The sequence below is a fragment of the Strigops habroptila genome, chromosome 7, assembly GCF_004027225.2.
Source record: "Strigops habroptila isolate Jane chromosome 7, bStrHab1.2.pri, whole genome shotgun sequence".
NCBI classification, from domain to species: Eukaryota; Metazoa; Chordata; class Aves; order Psittaciformes; family Psittacidae; genus Strigops; species Strigops habroptila.
In genome coordinates, this window is record NC_044283.2 from 50,721,197 (window position 1) to 50,743,336 (window position 22,140).

General features: G+C 38.5%; 1 long non-coding RNA gene and 1 other non-coding gene across 2 annotated transcripts in view; both read left to right on the forward strand.

Moving 5' to 3' along the window:
• Positions 1-22,140, forward strand: part of LOC115610726 — a 193,182-nt gene that overhangs the window by 92,125 nt on the left and 78,917 nt on the right. The gene's annotated exons all lie outside the window — the stretch shown is intronic.
• Positions 19,058-19,129, forward strand: TRNAH-GUG. Its single transcript has one exon. It is a non-coding gene; the product is annotated as a tRNA-His (tRNA).

The following is a 22,140-nucleotide window of genomic DNA, read 5'->3' on the forward strand; positions in this document are numbered from 1 at the left end:
CAGCAGCACTTATCTGCCAGGAATTTATTTTGCTGCAAAAGAAAAACATGGCTATCACTGAAAAGCTCAAAAGCAAGGGATTCTTCTGGAGTGCTGCATCCATGTCTGCAGGAGTTTTGTCCTTGGATGTGGGAATACAATTCTGCAATGTGAAATAGAGCGATCAAAGCAAGACAGAGACAAAGCTGATGAAAATACAGCATCTGAAAGCTCTTCTTAGGGGACTTCATAATATTTGTCTGTATGTGTCTCTGTCCTTTGTTATTGCTGTTGATGAAAATAGTGATGTCTGTTGAGGTAAATCCATACAAGCAGCTTCACATCCCTGGAGTGAAAGGGGCTTCTATTCTTTACATAGCCTCGGGAGAAGTTGAAATAGAATTCTGAATCCTAAGTCTTTGAGCAATTATTTGAATTGTTCTCAATATCATGCAGCATTTCCATGGCTAACTTGAAAAACTGTTCTATTATCACCACGGGAAGTAGCCTGGAAGGGAAATGCTACTCTATAATAAACAAGACCCTGTCTGGCATGGCTGTACTAAGATGAAGAAGGAAAAAAAATCACCACACAGTTCAGCCGTACTTAAAAGAAGCAAAATGATTCCAATCTGAGCAAAATGTCGTGGTTGTTCCCAGAAGTGTCACAACACGGGAACATGGAAGTACAAGATAAAGCTCTTCTGAAAATGGCTATGTCTCTCAATAGCTTTAGTCAGCTGTGGCAGGAAAAACAAAGGCATTTTTTGCTATGCTGCAGAAATGTATATTGTGCAGAAATAAAGGAATAAAATTAGGAAGTCACACTGACATACAAATGCAATGTAAATTTCGTTTTCTTCAGTAAAAGCATAACAAATTCTCTCTATCCTACAGTAATTTCAGTTATTCTTTTAATGGCATTAATTCAGGATTCTTCAACTGAAGTTGCAGTAGTTTGAAAGGTGGAAATTGCATCATCACTGCATAATAATATAAAGAATATTAAATTACACTTTGTCAATGAAAGAAGCAAAAAATATCTTTAGTTTCAAAAAATATTTCAATTAATGACATAGACTAGTTAAATATTTTACTGGAAAAAGGAAAAATAAGGGGTTGAGAAGGACATTTTCATGAAAAGTGGGTGCTGAGTTGTTATTTTCAGAACTGCAGTAATTTTGATTTCTGAAATTTAGAACATTTGGGAGATCTCACCTGTTTACAGTTCAGTAGAACAATTAACACATAGAAACTATTACTTTTAAGTAAAAGGGAGGAGATACAGAATAGTGCTAATACTTTAAATTGAATACATCTACAAAGAAAATTGTTAAAATTGCAAGAAGTCATGCTGAAAGGAGCCAGAGGAAGTTTGCCAGGAGACCTTAGCTAGTCTGGTTCCTCAAGGATGTGTCATGGAGTTGTTCTGGTTTAATGTTGGTGTATCAGTTGGTACATTAATTAGATCTAAAGTTGGTGCCTTGAGAGGTAAGGTACTGGGGGGAAGTTTTGCTGGTGACACAGTGTTGAAAGTACTGCTGGTACAGAGGAGAAACTGGGTATTTTTTCAGAAAGAGCCAGGTGACCCGGGTGATCGCAGCAATAAAAATTTGATGAAATATGATCACGAAAGCATAAGGTTAAATAGTCAGTAATGTATAAGCAGAATTTCTCCTCATGGAGCTCATGGGGTTCCATATCATGGGAACTCATTAGTCAGAGCTTATTAAGGATCAGAGGGATCTGCATCTACTAGTTGCTCATTCAGTGATTAGGAGCTGGTCCTATCGTGTTGCCATTTAAAAGCTAAAGGCAACTCTAAAATACTTTTGACAAGCTGTTTGCAGGAGAGCTAGTAATGCCAGTGGATAACTCACTGGTTCGTCTGGAATACCGTGTGTGCCATTCTGTGTTCCTGTGTATTAAAAAAAGAAGAATTTAGGCTTAAATAGGTATAAAGGAGACTAGAATAATGAAGAAAAAGAAGGGAGAGGTGGCTTTGCTGGCCTAGCAAAATAAACTCTGAAAAAGAATGTCATTTGTTCATGTGACATCTGTTGGATGTATTGAGAAACACATACCAAAGAACCTTTAAAGGTAGAAAAACAAGTTACAAGAAAAATATGTATAAATTAATGCCATTGCATAAAATATTTAAGTTTAAAAATCATAATAGTGGGGTTCTGGTTTATCTTTCTAACAAAAGATTAAGAAACAACACATTTTTAGCATGAAGCTCTGGTAGTTTATGTAGCAGTTAGAAGTGGCAGCAGGGTGGTTGGCCTGGATGGAAACTGAAGGTGTGTCTGTTGTAACACTTCAGGTGGAATCAGAAGTGCACTCGTGCAGTGTGCACTCGTCCAGCATCCCTGCGGCCATGCTTTGTTTCACAGTGGAGTGGTCTCACACTGCACAGTTTCCTCTCAGATGAAGCTGAACTGGCAGACACAGTCCAGCAGCACGCTTGGTGCTGTAGCTGCTGATGGCTTTTCAGTTGACAGGACCAGGCTAGAGCTGCTGGGAAGTAAAACCTTTGGAAGTTCATATGCTGTAGATGTCAGGCTCTTAGCACAACTGTTTCACTGTCTCTGTCTGCTGCTGTTCCTATAACCTGACTGAAAAGGAAAATGCTGAATCTGTAATTCAATTTCTGTTAGATTTCTTGCTCATAGTTTGGAAGGCTAAAATTAAATCCATTTTAATGCCAAAGGACGGCATTATGTATTTACTTTTATAAAGTTAGTGGTTTACTGGTATTTGAGAAGCAGGAGAATGACTGAAGTATTTAGGAAGAACCATCTTTTTATATATATATTAATGTGTTTATACACAAACACTGCACATACAGACACATACCTGTTTGCACGCTATCTTGCAGAGTCCTGTGTGACACTGCAAATGTCATAAAAGAATGGACCATTAATATGGTCTTATTTATAGCTTTTTATTTTGCTTACAGTGCTTATTGCGTGCCAGCATACTCATTTGCTCCATTAGGATATCACAATTAATAAGTCTCAGTCCCCAACTAGCTTATTGAATTTCAGAATAAAATAATTTGCTTGATGTTGTAAGATAGTAAGAGCAAAATCTGGCAGCCCATGACTAACCAGGGACACAGTGTTCCACAGAGATTAAGAAAATCACCTTACACATATGTACAGGGTGAATGATTGGTGTTTAGACAGTACCTGGTCACATTATCTGCACTTAAACGTCTCATTGCCTTAATTTTCAAAGATACTCTCAGTAACTGTAAAAACAGTTGTTTATTTAGCTAGTTAAGTGCAAATAAAAGAGGCCCACTGTCACACCTCTTTTAAAAACATCTGAGTTATATTCTAGAGTGCAGGTGTGTCTCATCTGTACACCTGGTCCGTAAGGCTGCTGATGTTCAGTAAGTGTTTTACTACCGATCCACTAGAATGCTGGGCACCTGCAAAATATGAATTGTCTGTGAGAGGCAGATATATATGTCCAATAAAACTTCACTCTTCCAAAACTTAACTGCCATGTAGTGTTTATAAAGCCATTTAAAAGTGAGAAGCATTCTGGAAGCATTCCCCACTCTTAGGTAAGTGCTGTTAGCAGTGGGCTGGTGTGACAGGCTTGAAACAGGGATACCCAGAGCATTGGGAGACTAACTGTGGGGTTCTGCTTTGGGCCAAACCATCAAAGAGCTTCTGCTCCTCCAGCTGCCCCACCACGCTTTCTCTTTGCAAATTCCTTGGGTTGACTGGCTCCCCAGACCAGGAGGTGAGCAGGTGATCTTTGTTACCATTGAACAGCTTCTTGCAAACTGAGGCCTTGTAGGATAATGTAGCTGAACACACAATTACTTTTGGTGGCCAAAAATGTTTCCGATGAGGTTTTATTCAATATAGGTGGACAAGTAAATCGAAGTGCCCAGGCAGCTAGGTAATTTATCCCCTGAAATGTCTATAATTCCTTCTAAGAAGAGCCTTGTGTTTCTGTCAACAATTGATTTTCAGTATTATTTCTGTCTTGAAGAGAAATTATCAGACTCCACCCTTCTGCTGGGAAGAGGTCAGTAACACAGGCAACCACAGAAGACTTTCATTATTACTAAAAGTTTTCTGGCTTACTCAAGTACTATTCAGTTGTGCAGTGGGTTTGTTGTTTGGTTTGGTTTTTTTTTCAGTCAAGAACTCATAGCATTTTGTTCTCTCACTTTCAACTCTCACGTGTTAAATATGCTCTGGGTTTGCTGGAACGTAGACAGTGATCTGTCGTGCTGTTTCTAATTGATTATTTTGTTTCTATTCAGGCTGTTTTACATTTTTCAAGTAGGCAACTTTGGGAATGAATTTAATAAGGAGAGATTAAAACAGCATTTAAAATGTATCACTCTTCTTTGTGTTTGGTACTTATGTTCATCAACAACGCACTGTCATTTATAGTAACTAAAAAAAGAAGCCATCACTGACAGCTTATTTTTGAAGTTGCTGCCTGCAAGACTGTGGGCAGCCTTAGACCACACAGGGTAAGCCTTTTCTGTCATATGAGATTGTCAGGGTACCCTTGTATTGGTCAACAGCAAATATGTCCGCACTGATAATAGTCACTGTGCAGTTAAGTCTGAGTCTCTTTGTTAGAGAGAAAAGTCTGGAAGGCTTTTAGAGATCTACAAAGATAGTGAAACCTTCACTCAGTGTGCAAGTGCATCTCAGCTGGATGTCCTGTGATGGGCAAATCATTTGCTAAGGATTGCTGAGTATCACAATGCTAAGTTACATTCAGTCCCCCAAATATTTCCAGTAATAATTGTAATGAAAGGTATTCAGCTGTCAGAGCTCCCAGAGTGTTCCTGTCAAAACCTGACAGGCTTGGGGACTGTGGCTTGCATTGCAGTACCAAGGCCCTCTCTATGTTAATAATTAAGGTTGCTGTAGGAAGGTCATTCATAGACTTCAAGAATTGATAGTCAGTAGCATTCCCTTTCTTTTCTCACTTTCAGACAAGTTGTAGATTGGCAATTTTCTTTTCTCTCTCTTATATGGGGGTGAGAGAGCACTATTATAAGGAGATATTCTGTTGTATAGAGGAACCTTTAAAGAAGGTGGCGTGATACCACCACATGACAGGGCCAACACTGACTTTTTCTAGAACTTCACTTCAGAGCCAGGTTACCTTCACAGGAATAGTGAAAGGGGCTAATTGAGTAATTTTGAGTCTCTGAAGAGCATTCTAGAAGTCACTGACTGAATATAGATGTTCATCGTCTGTGATTCAGTCACAGCAGGGCTCGGAAATTTGCGTATTTAATAGATGCTTCTAGTATTTAAAGAACCATTCACCTCTTTATCAAATTAGTATTCTATACTCATACATTACATTTTGGTGCTGTTAGAGCGTTTTTGAGGCTAATAAGTGCTTCGAATTGTTGGTTTGATAAGAACTATGTGTTTACTCCTCAGAATTTGCAGTGTGGTAAGCACTCATTACAACAAAATGAGAAAAGATTCTATTTGTGATTGAAGACTATTCTCATGAATGCAATCAGACTGGCCAAATTCATCCCTCACCTAGCTTTGACTTAACAATGATATGATAGATGTATGCATGTACAGTGCCAGGATTCCTCTTGGTGATTGTTAACTCGGGGGTCTAATGCTTGCCTGACCTGTACTGCTGTTGTTCATAGTTGCTGAAGTATGTAAATGGATGTAGAGAAGTGCTAAAGATCATAGGTTATCCTTTGTTTCCACCCTGAATACCAGATTAAGCTTCTTTTACATACCTTATCGTTGATCAAAGAAGTAGGCATCAGTCATAAAATCAGTAGTGGGAGGAATATTGCTCTTCCTTACCTCCCAGCAATACTGACATCTCATGTCATCAGAGATTTGAGCACGTTTTCTCCTTGTCCAGTTCAAGAACAGTTTGAGCCAGTAAACCACTTCAGAAACAGTCTTTATTGGCTGTAGGAGCTCCACACTACTTTATTTTTCTGTGTGGATTCTGCTAAATCAATTCAAATGCACTTATTTTAAATCATCGGAAACTGCATCTAAAAAGCAGTATGTACCATGTTGTTACGATTATGCAGACAGTTTCTGAGAATAATTAAAACCAAACACAGGTGTGTCAAATGCTCCCCAAGAACATTTTGGTAACTGCTAAGATTTACTGAAATAATAAGAAATCAATCTTTTCATATCTGTATTTCTAGCACACTCTTGAAAAAAAGTCTCCATACAACATAAGAAAGCTATGTCAATACAATGTCTGTGGGAGACAAGCTAGAATTCTTACATGCTCTTTGTTCCTTGATAGCTTCCCCCCAAGCCTAGTCCCTTTGCAAACATACAAGACAGCATCCCTAACATGGTAAGCTCCAAGTGTAAATGAGGAATATGATAAGGCATTTCCAGCTTGTGCATGCACCAAGCTGGTTATGGAGAGGTGTATTAACCTTAACTTGTGCATACAGAAAGGAGACATCTCCAGGTGAAAAAAAAAGTTTAAAGAGAGGTTGTCTGGCACACAGAAGGGAAGGGAAGAAAAGAAGGCTAAGCCTGGAAACAGGGAAAGACATTTTTTCATTTATTTACTTCCTTTCAGTGATCTAGGTATACATAAAATGGCGTAGAGCTGGGAGGAGCTGAAACTGAACTTGAAGCACTGATGAGGTGACAGATATCCAGAAGCATTTACAATCTTCAAGGATTCCTCTAACTGCATAGGATAGGTGTACAGAATTTTTTCATCTGATCAATGAAACAACTGATTGTGTCAATAAAAATATTTTGGTCCATCTCCGTTAAGGTTCTCAACATAATAATAGGTTTCTGGTTTACTGCTTGATATTCTGTTATATAAACAAGTAGTCAAAGACAAAGCAAACTGTGACATCCTCTCTTGCAAAGATAAATAAAGATCAATCTTTTCTGGCATTCTGCTTAATAAGAAAGCAGCAAAGAAGTCAGAGAAAGAAAGCAGACAAAAAAATGCTTTTAAAAGAGATAAGAATTAGGTAACAACTGTCTAGAAAGATGTATGTTCCTCATGAAAAACAAAAAAATTTTGCTGAAGCTGACAGCTCTAAGTATGAAAGATATTGAAAATATTTATTTTCTTGTGAATTTTAACATGTATTGCCCTAATTTTCACGTCCCTCTGTTTAGTTGCCTGCTTCTGAACCAATACCTCCTCTCAGTACTAGCATTGTGAATTAGAGATGAATTCACAGATGAATCTTTTTAGATGTGAAAAAGGACTGAAAAAATTTGAATTTCTTCCTCAAGCAACTTAAAATCAGCTTTCAATTTCCTAGGGTTTGGTATGCATCTTGATAAGTGTATGCTGAAATAGTATTAAAAAAACCCTGCAAATACTAATTGAATTAAACACTCTAAAAAACTTCTGAAATTTAAGAGAATATGTATGTGTTATTTAAAACTACCCTTTAGTTGTTTTGTGATTGACTAATGAGAACTGATTTCATGGATCCAGTTTGACCTTGTGAGAATTAAAACAATGTAGGTAATAACCTTTTATAAAAGCATTGCTCAGTAGATGTTGAAATTAATCCTGGTTGTGCAGCACTCATCATTCTTCTGATTTTCTCTGTTAATATTATCTTTCCTCTTGGTGGTAAATTTCTCATTTTCTGTGCAGTCTTAGGCCATGTCCCAGTGATGAACTCATTTTAAAAAAGGTAAGCAGTATACAACACTGCGTCGTTAAAATTATCATCCTTTTGAGGTAATCTAAAGGATTCTTTATCCTTTAGATTACCTAATTAGAACCTAATTTCTTTAATCTGTAAAGGTACCACATTGCATAGTGTGAATTATGCGAAATAATCCCTCATGTGACAAACAATGAAGCATGTGCATAGTTTTTGCAAAACCTGGCATTATGTCATGGAACATATCTTGGATGGAATTTCTGTAGAACTTAGAGGAGTTAGAGTACAGGAATCCACGTGCAGGTTCAATGGCTGTCATAGAATCATAGAATAGTTTGGGTTGGAAGAGACCTTAAAGACCATCTAGTTCCAGCCCCCCTGCCATGGACAGGGACACCTTCCATTAGACCAGGTTGCTCAAAGCCCTGTCCGGCCTGGCCTTGAGCACTGCCAGGGATGGGGCAGCCACAACTTCTCTGGGCAACCTCTGCCTGTGTCTCACCACCCTCACAGTGAAGAATGTTTTCCTAATCTAATCTAAATCTTCCCTATTTCAGCTTCATTCCCCTTTGTCCTGTCACTACATGCCCTTGTAAAACATCCCTCTCCAGATTTCCTGTAGGTCTCCTTTAGGTATTGGAAGGCTGCTATAAGGTTTCCCCAGAACCTTCTCTTCTCCAGGCTGAGCAAGCCCAACTCTCTCAGCCTGTCACGTGCCAGTGCATAATCAAAGCATTGCTCATATGATCTTGGGAGAAGGGTAATGATATCCTACCCATAACAAAAAAGAAAATAAAATAACTTCTGTCATATCTGGCTTGCCGAAGTTCCCATTGGAATGGTTATTTTAATACTGATTAAATTCCATTGTATAATGCGGCTTCTAACGCAGTGAGTATGCCTAAATAAAAAAAAAAAAAAAAAATCCAAAACCAAATGAAAGCACACCCCCCACAACAAAAACAACAAACAAAAAAACCCCAAACATTTTAAATTTTAATAAAGTAGAAAGGGATGAATTCTGAAGAATGTTTCCCATCTCTTTTTGTCAGTCATTGTTGAACTGAGATACTGCATTATTTTCATAGAAAAAGTCCTTCTAATGTCATAAAATTATGATTGGACTTCATGATCTTCAAGGTCTTTTCCAACCTAGTTGATTCTATGATTCTATGAAAATTCCAAACTGGGAATGTATTTTTGTTAATTTCCAGTTTTAAAGTGAGAAAAGTCTCTTTTTAGAAGTCCATTAAAAATAAAACCTTATCATATCATGAAAGATAGCAGCTTGATCTCTTATAGGAGACCTTCCTAATTCTCAAAGTGGCATAGAATGCCAGCAAATGTGGAAGTAAAAGGTAAAATAATGATAAAAGTAAGTAGTACTGACTCTAGATAAATGTGCCAACCACTTTGAACTGGAATTTAATGCAAATTTATCTTGATTTTGATCTCTGAGTAACACTACACAACAAATAGATGTGCCAAGTATGCTTTCTTTTTCAATATTAGAAGTAACTGGTTCATATTTTAGCTAAGTTTTTCAACAGAACATAGAATAAGGATTATGTCAAGGAACCTGATCAAATAAAACTTCAGTTCTTGAAAGACATAAAATCAGATGATTGTATAAGGTCCTTTTCTAAAATTTTATGCTGGACAATTCAATTACATTATGTGCCTTGCAGTTGCAAATTAGCCCTTTATTAGTATGGAAGGACTGTGCAAACATGGACTCTGTTCACATTTACTACTTACTAGTTAGTGTAGTGCTTAAACCAATAATCAAATTTATATATGTGAACAATGCCATTGAAAATATGAATTTATATTCCTGAATATATGGAAGACAACTGCAAGTTGTTACCTTCAGTTTGAACCACAAGAAAAACAAAACCCAATTATATATGATCACATATGTTACATGCTTAGCTCTGCATTTCATTCTTTGGTGCCTCAGCCTCGACCAGGAACTTCAAGAGAAAAAACCCCTCATTCCTATGCTTGTCCAGTGCCTAAATGCAGAAAGTTCAGAACAATCAGTGTGATGCACGATGATAAAAAACAGTTTTATATCATCTTCCCTCCATTTGCTTCAGGAACAGTAAGGAGTTAAGAGAAAATATATTGTTACTCATGTTTTAAAAGGAATTCAACCAAACACTATGAGAAGAATATACAGCAAGTCAAGCACACGTAGAAGAAAGAGAGTAGATCTATATTTCATACACAGTCTACACTTAAAACTCTCATTACTGAAGTAATGATGTCAAGACTATTTAAAAGAGAACTGTTCAAAGGATGTCAGCTTTCCATAGGAACTGGACAACTCCACTTCCTGACTTTGAGAAATTCTTGCTATTACAAAATACTATGGAGCATTTTTCAAATACATTCTTGAGATGTCTGTCTCTTGCTCTATTAATTTTTATTGATATCTGTGTAGTAGTTTTAAGCTACTGTAAAATAATTTTAAAATGTCTGATCAATAGAAAATGTCATCTACTACCACAAGAAGCATCTGATTTGAGAGCTTTCCAAACACCGTTACTGGTATAAGCAAATCAATAAAAATAGTATTTACTGTATAAAGTTTATATTATTTCTTCCCTGACAGTGTTTTTAGCAACAGTATTGGGTTAAAATTTTAAAATCTCCTCTGATTTTGCTAATGTATTTGTAAATTCATAACTAAACTAATTACAGGTTACAGCAACACAGCTATTTTCAGAATGCAGTCTCGTGAGGTGTTACCAGTGTGGAGTGAAAATGAGTAGATGACTTAACTCTTTCTTCTTAAAAAATAAAATGTTACAGTCCTAATGTTTTCTAGTCAAAGTAGGTGGTAGTTTCTCTAGTTTGTTATTACAGATGTGATCTTAAATAAAGTCAAGCAGTTAATTAGGGAGTCTCTTACAAGGGTTGTGCAATGGCTAAATAGACCTGCCATGACAAACGGCACACAAGTGTGGCTGTAGTCAGCTTTCCCAGCAAGGAAGACATCTGAAAATCTGTTTGATTGCTTGATCTGTTTTTCAAGCTTAAAGCTACATTTTCTCTTTTTAGCAATTGTATTTTGGAATTACGCAGGGAAAGGAAAGACTTTAGTAGTTAGACACCCGCTGAGATTTCTTTTCCCTAGTTGAGTTGAGAGCTCCAAGGATCAAACTGCAGTTTATGCACAGGGTGTGCAGGAGATAAGGGAAGAACAAAAGTCACTTTGTACAAACATTAGCCACAATTTTGTATCTGTCAAGTCCCCTGAGCTGAACCATTTACTCCTGCCCAGCATTGCTGCTGAAATGTTTTTGATTATGTTCAGTCTCTGCTGAGAATTTACGGTGATCTGAAGGCATCATTCTCCTTTATATGTTCCTGTGAACTACACTTTCTATGGTTGGAGGTAATATGTTTTTCACATCAGAAAGTTGCACTCTGGTGTTTCAGCCAGTTAGTTGGGTTGTCTGCCCATTTCCCTCTTAATGAGGACACTAACGAATAGTCATTTATGACTATTATGTACCCTTGTACTCACCCAAATTTAGTAGTGAATTTTCCTTATATCTGAATGGGAGATAGTTTTAGCTATCCAAATTCAAAGGATACCAGTGTGTCTAATACTGGGGGAAATCGGAATGAAAAATTGAAAGAAAAATGAATGTCCTGGATGAAGTGTTGCAACTTGATACATTGATTAAGTTCCAAGTTTGCAAGTCAGAGGAAATGCTAGGAGAAAAAGGCTTAAATAAGGTTCTGACTAATCTCAGACAGAAGTTGGCACATATTATACCCAGGTCAGTATTCCCAATAGCAAAAGCATTACCTAGAGTGTCTTACCTGAAGATTGAATACCATTTATTGGTAACTTTGTATTTGGAAGACATGGGAAGAAAAATCCCATGAAGATGAAGTAATATTGTTACCTCTAAGTAGCATTTTTCTTTTCATCTCTGCACATCTAAGCATAGCAGCAGTAATGTTTCTATTTTAATGTAAGTGAAGAAGTTATTTACATTTGCCTAGTGTGAACAATAATTGCCTGATAGCCGGTCCATCCCAGGCATGCCTTCTTCAAGTCAGGGATATATAGAAATACTTGATCCTGTCTTCCCTTGCTCAGGGTGAAGACATTTTTTGCCGCTGAAGTTCTTTGTGTAGTGTTTGAAAGTGAGAATGCTGAGTTACAAGTGTAATTTTTTCAGGGACCAGTGTTACTTACAACATCCTTGTTATGCAACTGGACAGTAAGAAAAGTACCATAATCTCCGGTGCGTTTGTATTTGTGAGAATATTTTTGCATGTACTCACTGTGCAATGTTGCTTTATAAATGTTGCTTTTCCAAGCTACCTCTTAAATTACATTACAAATGAATCATCCTGGTTGAAATCATGATTCCAGTATTTATGGTCCTCATAACAAAATAACCTGGCCAATTTCTATGAGACCTGAAAGCCTGAAACTATAAATTAGTCTTAAATAACACAGTGTGATGGAGAAGGCAAAATATGAAAGTGAGCTTAGAATTGGAGATGAACTTTAATGTTCTTTGGGGACAGCACCTAAAATTCTGGTTTCATGGTAAATTTTTCGCTAACTCTCTGGCACAATACTTGTATCATAAAATACTGTTATAGATGGCTTTCCTAGACTTCTATCTTTAGAAAGTTGCATCTGAAGGAGAACTGTGCTGGTTTTTCTAGCCAAATCTAGAATGAAAATTTCTAATTTACAGATCTTTTTTTTTTAATTTTTATTTTAGAGAATTACTTTTAGCAGTTTGCACAAACTAGTTAAGCTTCCATAAAATCCAGCAAGCAACATTGTCAACCTCTGATCCCTTCTTTAAAGACAGACACTGGTATTGTTATTGGTAATTGGTGTTGATAGATGCTATTAATACATGCTACTGATAGATGCTATATACATGCTTTTGCATTAGGCAAACATAAATCATCCCATCAAAAAGAAGACAATGAGTTGCTTAGATCAGACTAAAACAGGCAATGGAAGAAGAAAATGTAATTTCCCAGTTTGTATTTTCATTATTCATTTGGTGTTTGGTGTTAATAATACATTGCAATACAGAACAAGGTAATCCAACTCGTAGAGTGCTTTATCAAGTGTCCTCAAGGCACTTCACAATAACATCAAAATGGAGACCAAAAGACAATAGCTCATGTATAAGAGAGGCTTAAAGCTTTTGTTTAAAATGTGATGAGGTGGGGTCCCATCAACTTGCGAAGAGTTTTGTTTAGGGCTATGTCTGTCCCTTTCTCTTTTGGTATGTGTTTGTATTGTTTTCTTCACAGAACTGTCAGAAATGGGGGTAAACTAGCCCTTCTAGTGGTAGTCTGCCTGGCAGTGTTTGCAGACTTCTGGAAAAAGGAGTTTAGTGGGAGTTCCACGGCAGTCTGCTTATTTGATGTGGAAAGGAGGACTAGGTTATCACTGAGCACACACCATCATAGATACTACAGTCCAGGGCTGCAATAGACGGTATGTAACTTCATGAGAGGATACAGTTTTAGGGAGTTGCCAAATCCAGCAATTTTCTGATAGAGGCAAGTTAGCCACAGGTCAGTACTCCAGGTCCAATCAGTGGTGAGGCTGAGCATGTATTCCCAATAGGTACCTGCAAAGGCAGGTGTAAAATGCACACACACAACACGGACTATACAGATGAACACAGGCAGAAACACACAGTATTCATGCAGAAACAAACAGCCTCTTGTTGGCCTCTCTGACTGATCAGGATGAAGACCTATTAGTGGGAAGTTCATATGTATTTACCACATGGATCACTCCAGAAGCTGGGCTTATCCACACACGTATCCTAGTTGCTGGCTGGTCTGCCTTGGTCTTTACTAACAACCACACACTGGCTTATGTACTCTTGCTAACTTCAGTTGCTGACATGCCAGACGCATGGTCTCCAATGACTTGTGGTCCACAATCCAGCTGCTGGCGCTTAGACCTCCATGCAAATACATGCACATAGAATAGGGACTTCTCTCACCCAGGAAAATAGTAATTGTTTAGTAAGAATACAACACTGACTTTGTTGAGGAGGTGCAGGGCATGGCCGGGCAAAGATGCTGACCAGTACCCTGTGTGCAAGTAACTGGTCCCTCTTATCCGCTTATCCCTCATTTGCCGCACTTGTTCCGTAATAAGTCTCATGCAATCCCAAAATGCTCTTGCCTGCATCCCATAGTGTGTCACATACACACTGGACTGTGAGGTTCTTCAGAGAGGCTCTCCCATTGGCCCATGGTGCTGTTTTTTCAGTTGGACCACTGGGGCTCATAGCTGTCCTGGGACAGCTCTGGACTTGTTTGGGCACGGGCTTGTTTTTCTGCCTGTGTTACTGAGGTTTTACCACCTGTCAGTGTGCTTTACTGTACAGGCTGATGCTCTCTTGTGGTGGGCCTGGGTGGTGCCAGGGCAGGATGGTATTTGGGTTCCTCACCTCCTATTGTGCCTCTACTCCACTGCACATCTGCCGATGAGCTATTTATCACACAGCCTAACATAAAGGAGCTTGTATTTTAAAGATTTATTATACTTGGCACTAAATAGGAATACAAGAAGACAGGGGAGCAGGTCCAAGGTGCCACCCTATTTCATATGTCTGTATTAGTTCGACATAGCACAAAACTGCAGTCAAAACTATTTTGCATGTTAGTTCTCCAGGATTAATGATCATGTGTCAGTCTACGCTGCAACTGCTGTCATCACTGCAGCTCAGTTAAAATATACATGAGCTTCATTTAAATTAACTGCAGTCTTGCAAAAGTTGCTTGTGATGATTGATAAACTCATAACTAGTTAACTAATGCTGCTGATGATCTTGAGTAGTGATGCCACACAGACAAAGGAAGGCAGCTAAAATTATCTTTGAAGATCATGCTGTTTTGTGACATCTCCACTGAGTGAACTGGGGACAACTTCACTAGCAAATGCATCCATTTAGCAACAAATGACATGATTTGTGGGTTACCAAGGGCTTAGACCTCATTTTGCATCGCTTGGGGAAGCTAATGCAGAGGTATCACTGGAATAATTCTAAACAAGTTTTCATGGAGCAGAAAGCATGGATAGCTTTTCAATAGACTTAGGTCCAAATTGCCAGTGCAATGAATTCGTTATAGTTAACCAAAGCACAGTGAGGATATAAACCACATTTTACTAGGCACAGGCATATTTAGTCAAAACACATTTACATGGGTATTGTGGTGATTGAATGAATGAGATCAAATGTATAACTGCTTTCTATTTGATTAATACCCACAAGAAGATAAAAGATTTGTTAACCCATATATCAATCTTAATTACTCAATTTTAGCTAGAATATTAAGCCGGGCACTGCATTAGATGTCTAATAGGTATCTAATGACAAATGTAGAGGCTGACACTGTCATATAGTTTGGACATGGATAAAATGTCTGAACTGTTCTTGATGTTGTTTCTTAATCAGGATTTCAAATGCCAATGAGATCAACTGAGGGTACGCAGCATAAGTGAAGGCAAAATGTACCATCGAATTAGTCAGAATGCACAGACCAGAGAATTTTGCTATTGCCTTTAGCTAAGAGCCTGTCAGAAATTTTTACTGCAAATTTCCATTCCAGGGCCCCTGTTATGTAAATGAAACTCTCTTGGGTAACTTTAAAAATTTGATGGAATCTTTTTGAAAATATACCTTTCATGAGTACAAAAGTAAAAGAGAAATTTTGAGGTCACTTTGGTGCACATGCAAACTTAGTTTACTTCATTATGTTGTCCATGACCAGCAGACAACATTGTGGCTGAGACATGTCTGAAACTTAATGAAAAAGCTGCTTTGATTTACTCTGGGACATAAGGGACAGAGCACATTTTCTCAGTTGAAGCCAAGGGATGAAAGTCAATAACTCAGATTTAGATGAGTCGTAGTTTCTCTGGCCTTCAATTTTCTCACCTGCAAAATGGAAATAATGGAGAGTGGCAAAAATACGAGTGTGTGAAAATATAAACAGTGTTTTTAAAGTTTGTTGCACTGAAAATGGCAAAGATTTCCATTAATGCAGAAGTACTACCAGTGGTGGTGCCTGCTAAGAACTTTACCAGCAGTTAACAGTATTGTGTTCACATAGGAGGACTTCCCCGTGGAAAAAGTATCTTTCATAAAGCCAGCCATACACCAGTTCAGAGTGGGCTTTTTAGTCCTGAATTTATCTACCCATTTACTGGTCTCATGTTATTATTAATGAATTTCAAAACCATCTCCAAAAACAGGGAGCAAGTGATGGAGCCCATGAAGAAATCTCTCAGAAACCTTGATACTTACGATGGTATCTCATCAGATATGACCAGTGCATACTTCACTATGAAACTTGTGATGTCATTTTGTATTAATGTACTGTATCACTGGCCTTGGACATTCAGCTTCCAAGGTTTTCTTTTGGTTAGTATATTCAGATGGACCTCTCATAAACTCATAGGAGCTGAATTAGTTGAAGAAAATAACAGTTCTGTGTGCAGTTTTGGAAAATATTTCTTGAGAAATATCTTCACATTCATCAAGATTACACAAGGTGGAAACGGGCCAGTCACATGAGTCAAAATAAAATGCTTTGATAAGGTAACATTATGAATCAACTGTCACCTTGTTCGTGAGATGGATGGGCAGTAGAGAAGGTAGAGAACGCAATCCTATTTATCAGGCATATTGCATGGCAATTTCCTCAAATTATGCAGGACTTGAGACATGCTCTCAGAGACAACTTAAAAATAGGAGGGGGGGTGGGAGGAAGGAATAATCAGTTCTGACCATTGCAGGTAATATTCCCAAACTCTAATTAAATCTTTGTTCTCCCCTATCAGTCCTTTTCACAATGTCCAACTAAATGGCTTTCTTTGTAATTACCTCTTGTTTTCAAACTTTCATTGCTAATTAAGGAATTTTCCAATAAATTCTGCTTTTATTTTGGGCAAGCTGAATGAAAGGTTTCCTGGAGCCTGCACGGTAGAAGTCATTGTTCCTAAGTGAGAAAGAAGCTGATCTATTGCCTGAGCATCATCACTCACAAAGTAATAATCTCAATAGAGCAAAGGGTTGTGGTGACTCTCTAATACACAAAAGTACCCTGGAAGGGACTAACTTGAAAACAGATGCAGAAAAAGGGTATTGAGGACTTTAAATTAACTTCAGCGAAATTTATGTTGTTACTTAAAATCTTATTTTTCACGAAGATGGGAGTTACTGATACATGGTGCCTAATGAAGATGTTATTATTTCCATCTCCATTTGACAAGCTTTCAAAGCCACTGCTAGAAAGAGCACCTCTGTGCTCTTAACAGAAAAACAAAGTTATGTGTGAAGTTGAACATTTTAAATTATTATTTAGGTTCTAAACTTATTTTTTTTAAATGTTATGCTTAAACAGGAGAATTTTCTATTGAGGAAAAAAACAGTTACTGCTACTCAAAATAGTGATGCCTGCATGCCTCAGGTAGGCTTAACTCCGTAGCTAGGTTGTTGGAGGATTGAGGGATATTTTAGAAATCCTTTACAATTAATGCACAAGCCTTGCCCAGGTGAGGTTCCTATTTATCAGTCTCAGATTTTCAAATTTTACCAGAGTTACCAGTCCCCTGAAGGGCAAGAAATTGTCCCTTGTCAGCTTCTTTCATGAATTCAGCCACCCCCTTCTCTTAACTCACACACCTCCTTCTGTTGTGTTCAGGTGGGGTTCTTCCACTTTTTTTTTTTTCTTTTTATTTTGATTTTTTTTGTACCACATATGAGTAAGAACCTTTTATTCTCCCAAGCCCTGAGGTTCATGGTTTGGATCAGTCAAAAATGAAAACCTTCTATGATAGCTTCACTGTAGGTGTGTTTTATATCTCAGTGTGCCACAAGTAAAAATTAAAAACCTTACTCAACTTTAACTTCACAGCATTATAGAGACATTATACAAATATGAAATTACTCAAATCCCCAAAGCGCCCTGTGAACTAAATTAGTGATTTGAAGTTCTCCCATTTAATGTTTAAATATCTTTTGAATTTTGCAGGTGCCAGCTGAATGCACTCAGTGATAGCTTTTTGAGCCCTGTTCTTAATTTCTGCATGTTAGGAAGTTTTCATCACATTTTTATCAATTGTTGCTTTTCTTTAGTTCAGCAATATGATAGAGTAATTGAAATAATTCACTAGCATGTAACCAGTTTACATTACAAGATACTAATGAGAACACTTCTGACTTATTAAATAACCTTTCCTTTCCGTAGTCACAGGGCTGCACATACTAGATTTAGAGTCTGTTCCAAGTGAGCAGTTATTTCACACTGAGGTCTTAAGTTGCGGAACTTCATATGAACAAATTTACACACAATTTCTCAGTATAACTCCATTGAAATGATTGTGTAATTCAGTGTAACTACATAAAAATGACAATAGAGCTGCTTCTCAATTACCTAATGGTTACAGGGTAGTCAGTGTTTCAGTGCAAAATGTAATTGATTCTTAATTATTCTATCTTGGAAGAAAGGCCACTGCTTATAATTTCATTACGGTGATAAGAAATGTCTCTGCAAAGGGAAAGAAGCAGTCATGTGTACGTGCTTATTTTCTGTTTGCTGAAAGTACCACTTTTTGATTTATCTCTTTTTTCAGGTGAGGTTTGTAGAACAGTACTCTTATTTTTGAGTATCAACAGCAGTATCAACACCAGGAGTTTCAGGGCTATTGACTTGATGGTTTGTTTGTTTGTTTTTCTTTATATGCATTTATTTAGTATCCCAGAAGCAATTAGAAGATAAAGCAGTTTTTCAGGAGGAATAACAGTGTGCAATAAAACCAAATAGGTAGATTTTCTAGCCAGAGCTGAACCTTATCAATTACAAATTTACTCAGTGAGCAGAAATGGGCTACCCTACTTCTGTTAATTCTCTGGTTTTCCCTAGCTCCCAAGGCTCTTCCTCTTCTCTTTCTAGCAACCTTCTTCTCCCCAACTCCTATGGGACCCTGCTCCCTCTGCCCTGCAGTCAGGACACATAAGGCAGAGTGCCTGGGTGCACAGTCTGGCCACTGTACGAGTCAGGGATCTTGTGTTATTTGGATTTTGATAGAAGTGGAGAGTCAAGCATAGCAGAGCTGGTCTGGCTGATACTAGATGGGGAGCTTCCTGCAGAAGGGCAGTTTTCCCATGATCTTTACCACTACTGGCGGGGTGTTTCATTCCATTGACATGGTAAGTGGGAGCCTTTCACTCCAGGGGTACAATAATTCTTCATGGTGGAAGCTGGGTGAGGTCTGAGGATACTTTTTATAATGCTTAGAATAGCATAAAGATTTTTTTCTCTGCTGTTGGTCTACACTTAAAGTAAAAATGTGGCCACACTGCACATCTATTGTTGTCAGAGCTCCGGTAGCATGCTGTGATCGTATAGTGGTTAGTACTCTGCGTTGTGGCCGCAGCAACCTCGGTTCGAATCCGAGTCACAGCATCATCCTGGTGACACCACGGCACATGGGCTCTGCTTTTGCCCCTCTACTCTGCTCTCTCTTGTGAGACCCCCCTTGGCGTACCGTGTACAGTTCTGGTATCTTTGACATAGGAAGGACATGGAGCTGTTGGAGCAAATCCAGAGGAGGGCCACAAGGATGATAAGGGGGCTGGAGCACCTCCTGCATGAGGACAGACTGAGAAAATTGTGGCTGTTCAGCCTGGAGAAGAGAAGGCTGCATGGAGACCTCATAGCAGCCTTCCAGTATCCGAAGGGGGCCTACAAGGTGGAGAGGGGACTCTTCATCAGGGACTGTAGTGAGAGGACAAGGGGTAATGGCTTCAAACTTAAACAGGGGAAGTTCAGGTTAGATATAAGGAAGAAGTTCTTTACAGTGAGGGTGGTGAGGCACTGGAACAGGTTGCCCAGAGAAGTGGTGAGTGCTCCATCCCTGGCAGTGTTCAGGGCCAGGTTAGACAGGGCTTTGAGCAACCTGGTCTACTGGGAGGTGTCCGTGCCCATGGCAGGGGGGTTGGAACTAGATGATCTTAAGGTCACTTCCAACCCTAGCCATTCTATGTGATCCCCTGGTAACTTATCAATAGGATTATTCACCTATATGCACAATTCAGATTACAGGACTTATTCAAACGGAAAATTTCACTTTGACTGTGCAGCTGGGTTTCTGTCTTTCTCTTACTTCCACATCAGAAAATAATTCTAAAGGCCACCAGCACAAGGTTAACAAAAGAGGGTTGTCAGGTGAAACACTCTTCCACAGAAATGAAATACCTTTAAACAATAAGTGAACATCCTCAAGGAGAAGTGGCCTTCATGGATGGTTGCCTATTGATGAGATCATCCAGTGCCAGGCTGACTGACTGGCAGCTCATGTCTGCAAGGCTGTAACAAGTCAAGGTTTTTTCCACCTTGGGGAAGAGAGCTGCATAGGGAAGGCTTTCATTAGCTCAAAATGAGAGAAACTTTTTGAGTGGTATGGCAGCATATCTCATCTACATACAGAAACTCCTATAATGACTCCCTGAAGCTCGCCAAGGCAAGGGGGGGCGGGGGGGGGGGGAGAGGGGAGAGTGTTATGCTTAGGACAGTTTTTCATCAATTTTTGAACTTTTTCATTTGTGTAAGTTTAGAAATTCACTGTAAAATTTGTTCCAGGCCATAGTTAAACTCCATTGTAGCTTATGTACAAATTGTGCTGCTGCTTAAACATATGATTTACAATGGACTCCCCACACGCAAACACGTGTGCATAAGAAACAGAGCAAGATGAAGTAGAAGGGAGAGGTTGGAAGTGATTTTTATTGAGGTGGGGAAGGGGCAGGATTTGGAGTTGGAGGGCTTTTTGCAGGCAAAAGTGACTGTGTAACTAAGGTCTCATATTAGTGTGTACGTTGTGACCTTGAAAAGACCAACCATAAACCCCCAAATACCCAGATGACTTGTGTTCAGAGAAATGTGTGTGTTTTCCAGAGGATGGGAATTTGATGGAGTCCCAGTTCATACTGTAAACTGGAAGTCTTCTGCATCAGGATTGACCTTGGGCACTGACTGAGCTGCGTTTAAACTCCTGGGAGTTAAAATGCTTTTATTTTTGAAGGAGGTTCAAAGTCAAACACAAAGAAATTAGATAGCCTGAAAGTTATTACATAATGTTTTATTTGGGGTTGAATGAAATGTTTTAGGTTGACCATAGGTTAACCATTTTTCTTTTCTCTTTTGAAAAATAAACCATCCTTAACACAATACCTTAGCATACTTTGAGTAGAGTTCTACAGCTATATTTTGATGATCTGGAATTACATTTACTATGATACTTAACACTGTAGAATCACAGAATGGTTTGGGTTGGAAGGGACCTTTAAAGATCATCTAGTTCAACCTCCCTGCCATGGGCAGGGACACCTTCCACTAGACCAGGTTCCTCAAGGCCCTGTCCAACCTGGCCTTGAACATTCCTGACAATGGGGGCTCCACAGCTGCTCTGGGCAACCTGTTCCAGTGCCTCACCGCACTCACACACCAGACTTAATTTTCATGAAAAAATTCTTCCTCATATCTAATCTAAATCTACCCTCTTTTGTTCTAAAACCATTATCCCTTGTCTTACCACTACAGTCCCTGGCAAAAATCCTCTCCATCTTTCTTTTAACCCCCCTATATACTGATAGGCCACAATAAGGTCTGTTCTAGCCTTTTTTTCTACATGGTAAACAACTCAGCCTTTCTTCATAGGAGAGGTGCTCCACTCTCTGATAATTTTTATGGTCCTTCTCTGAACCCACTCTAAAAAGGTCCATGCTCTTCTTGTGCTCTTGTGCTCCAGAGCTGGATGTACTACTCTGTGTGGTGTACTTGGAGTATTCGGTAACATATTTTAAGAACAAAGGTGCAGCAACCTTGCTTTATAACTGTAGGTATCAAATGTTCCTTCAGCAGAGCAGTCTGCAAAAACTGGCGGTGTTTTTGTGTTCCAGTTAGATCAGTGCAAACTGTTAGAAAAGTTTCACTGATGCTTTGTTATCTCATGTATATTTCCTTTTTTTTTTTACTCATTGATACTTTACTTTAGAACCTTAAGACAAAAAGCTTTCACTCATTCAGAGCATATCTATACTTTCTTTGCATGTACAAAAGAATCAGTGAATTAAGCAAAAAACCTGTTGCACAATGTCCATCAAATTGTTTTGGTTGTTCAACAACTTTATAAGTTGTACCACCAGAAAAAAAAAAAAAAATAATAACAACAAAGGGAAAATGCCTTATCTGAGATATGACTTTATTTGCCCATGTGGAAGCTGGTGGAGAGGCCAAATCTGAATATCCAGTAAAATGCCGACATAGTTCCTCACAGAACAAGACTACAGTGGTGGACTTAATTTCATCCTGTAATGACTATGCTTGCCCTCTTTCCAGTCCCAGTTCAGTCTTCAGATATCTGTTGTTGCCTTCTCAGTATGAAAGCCTATCTCCTGAATCCTTTGTCATGTTTT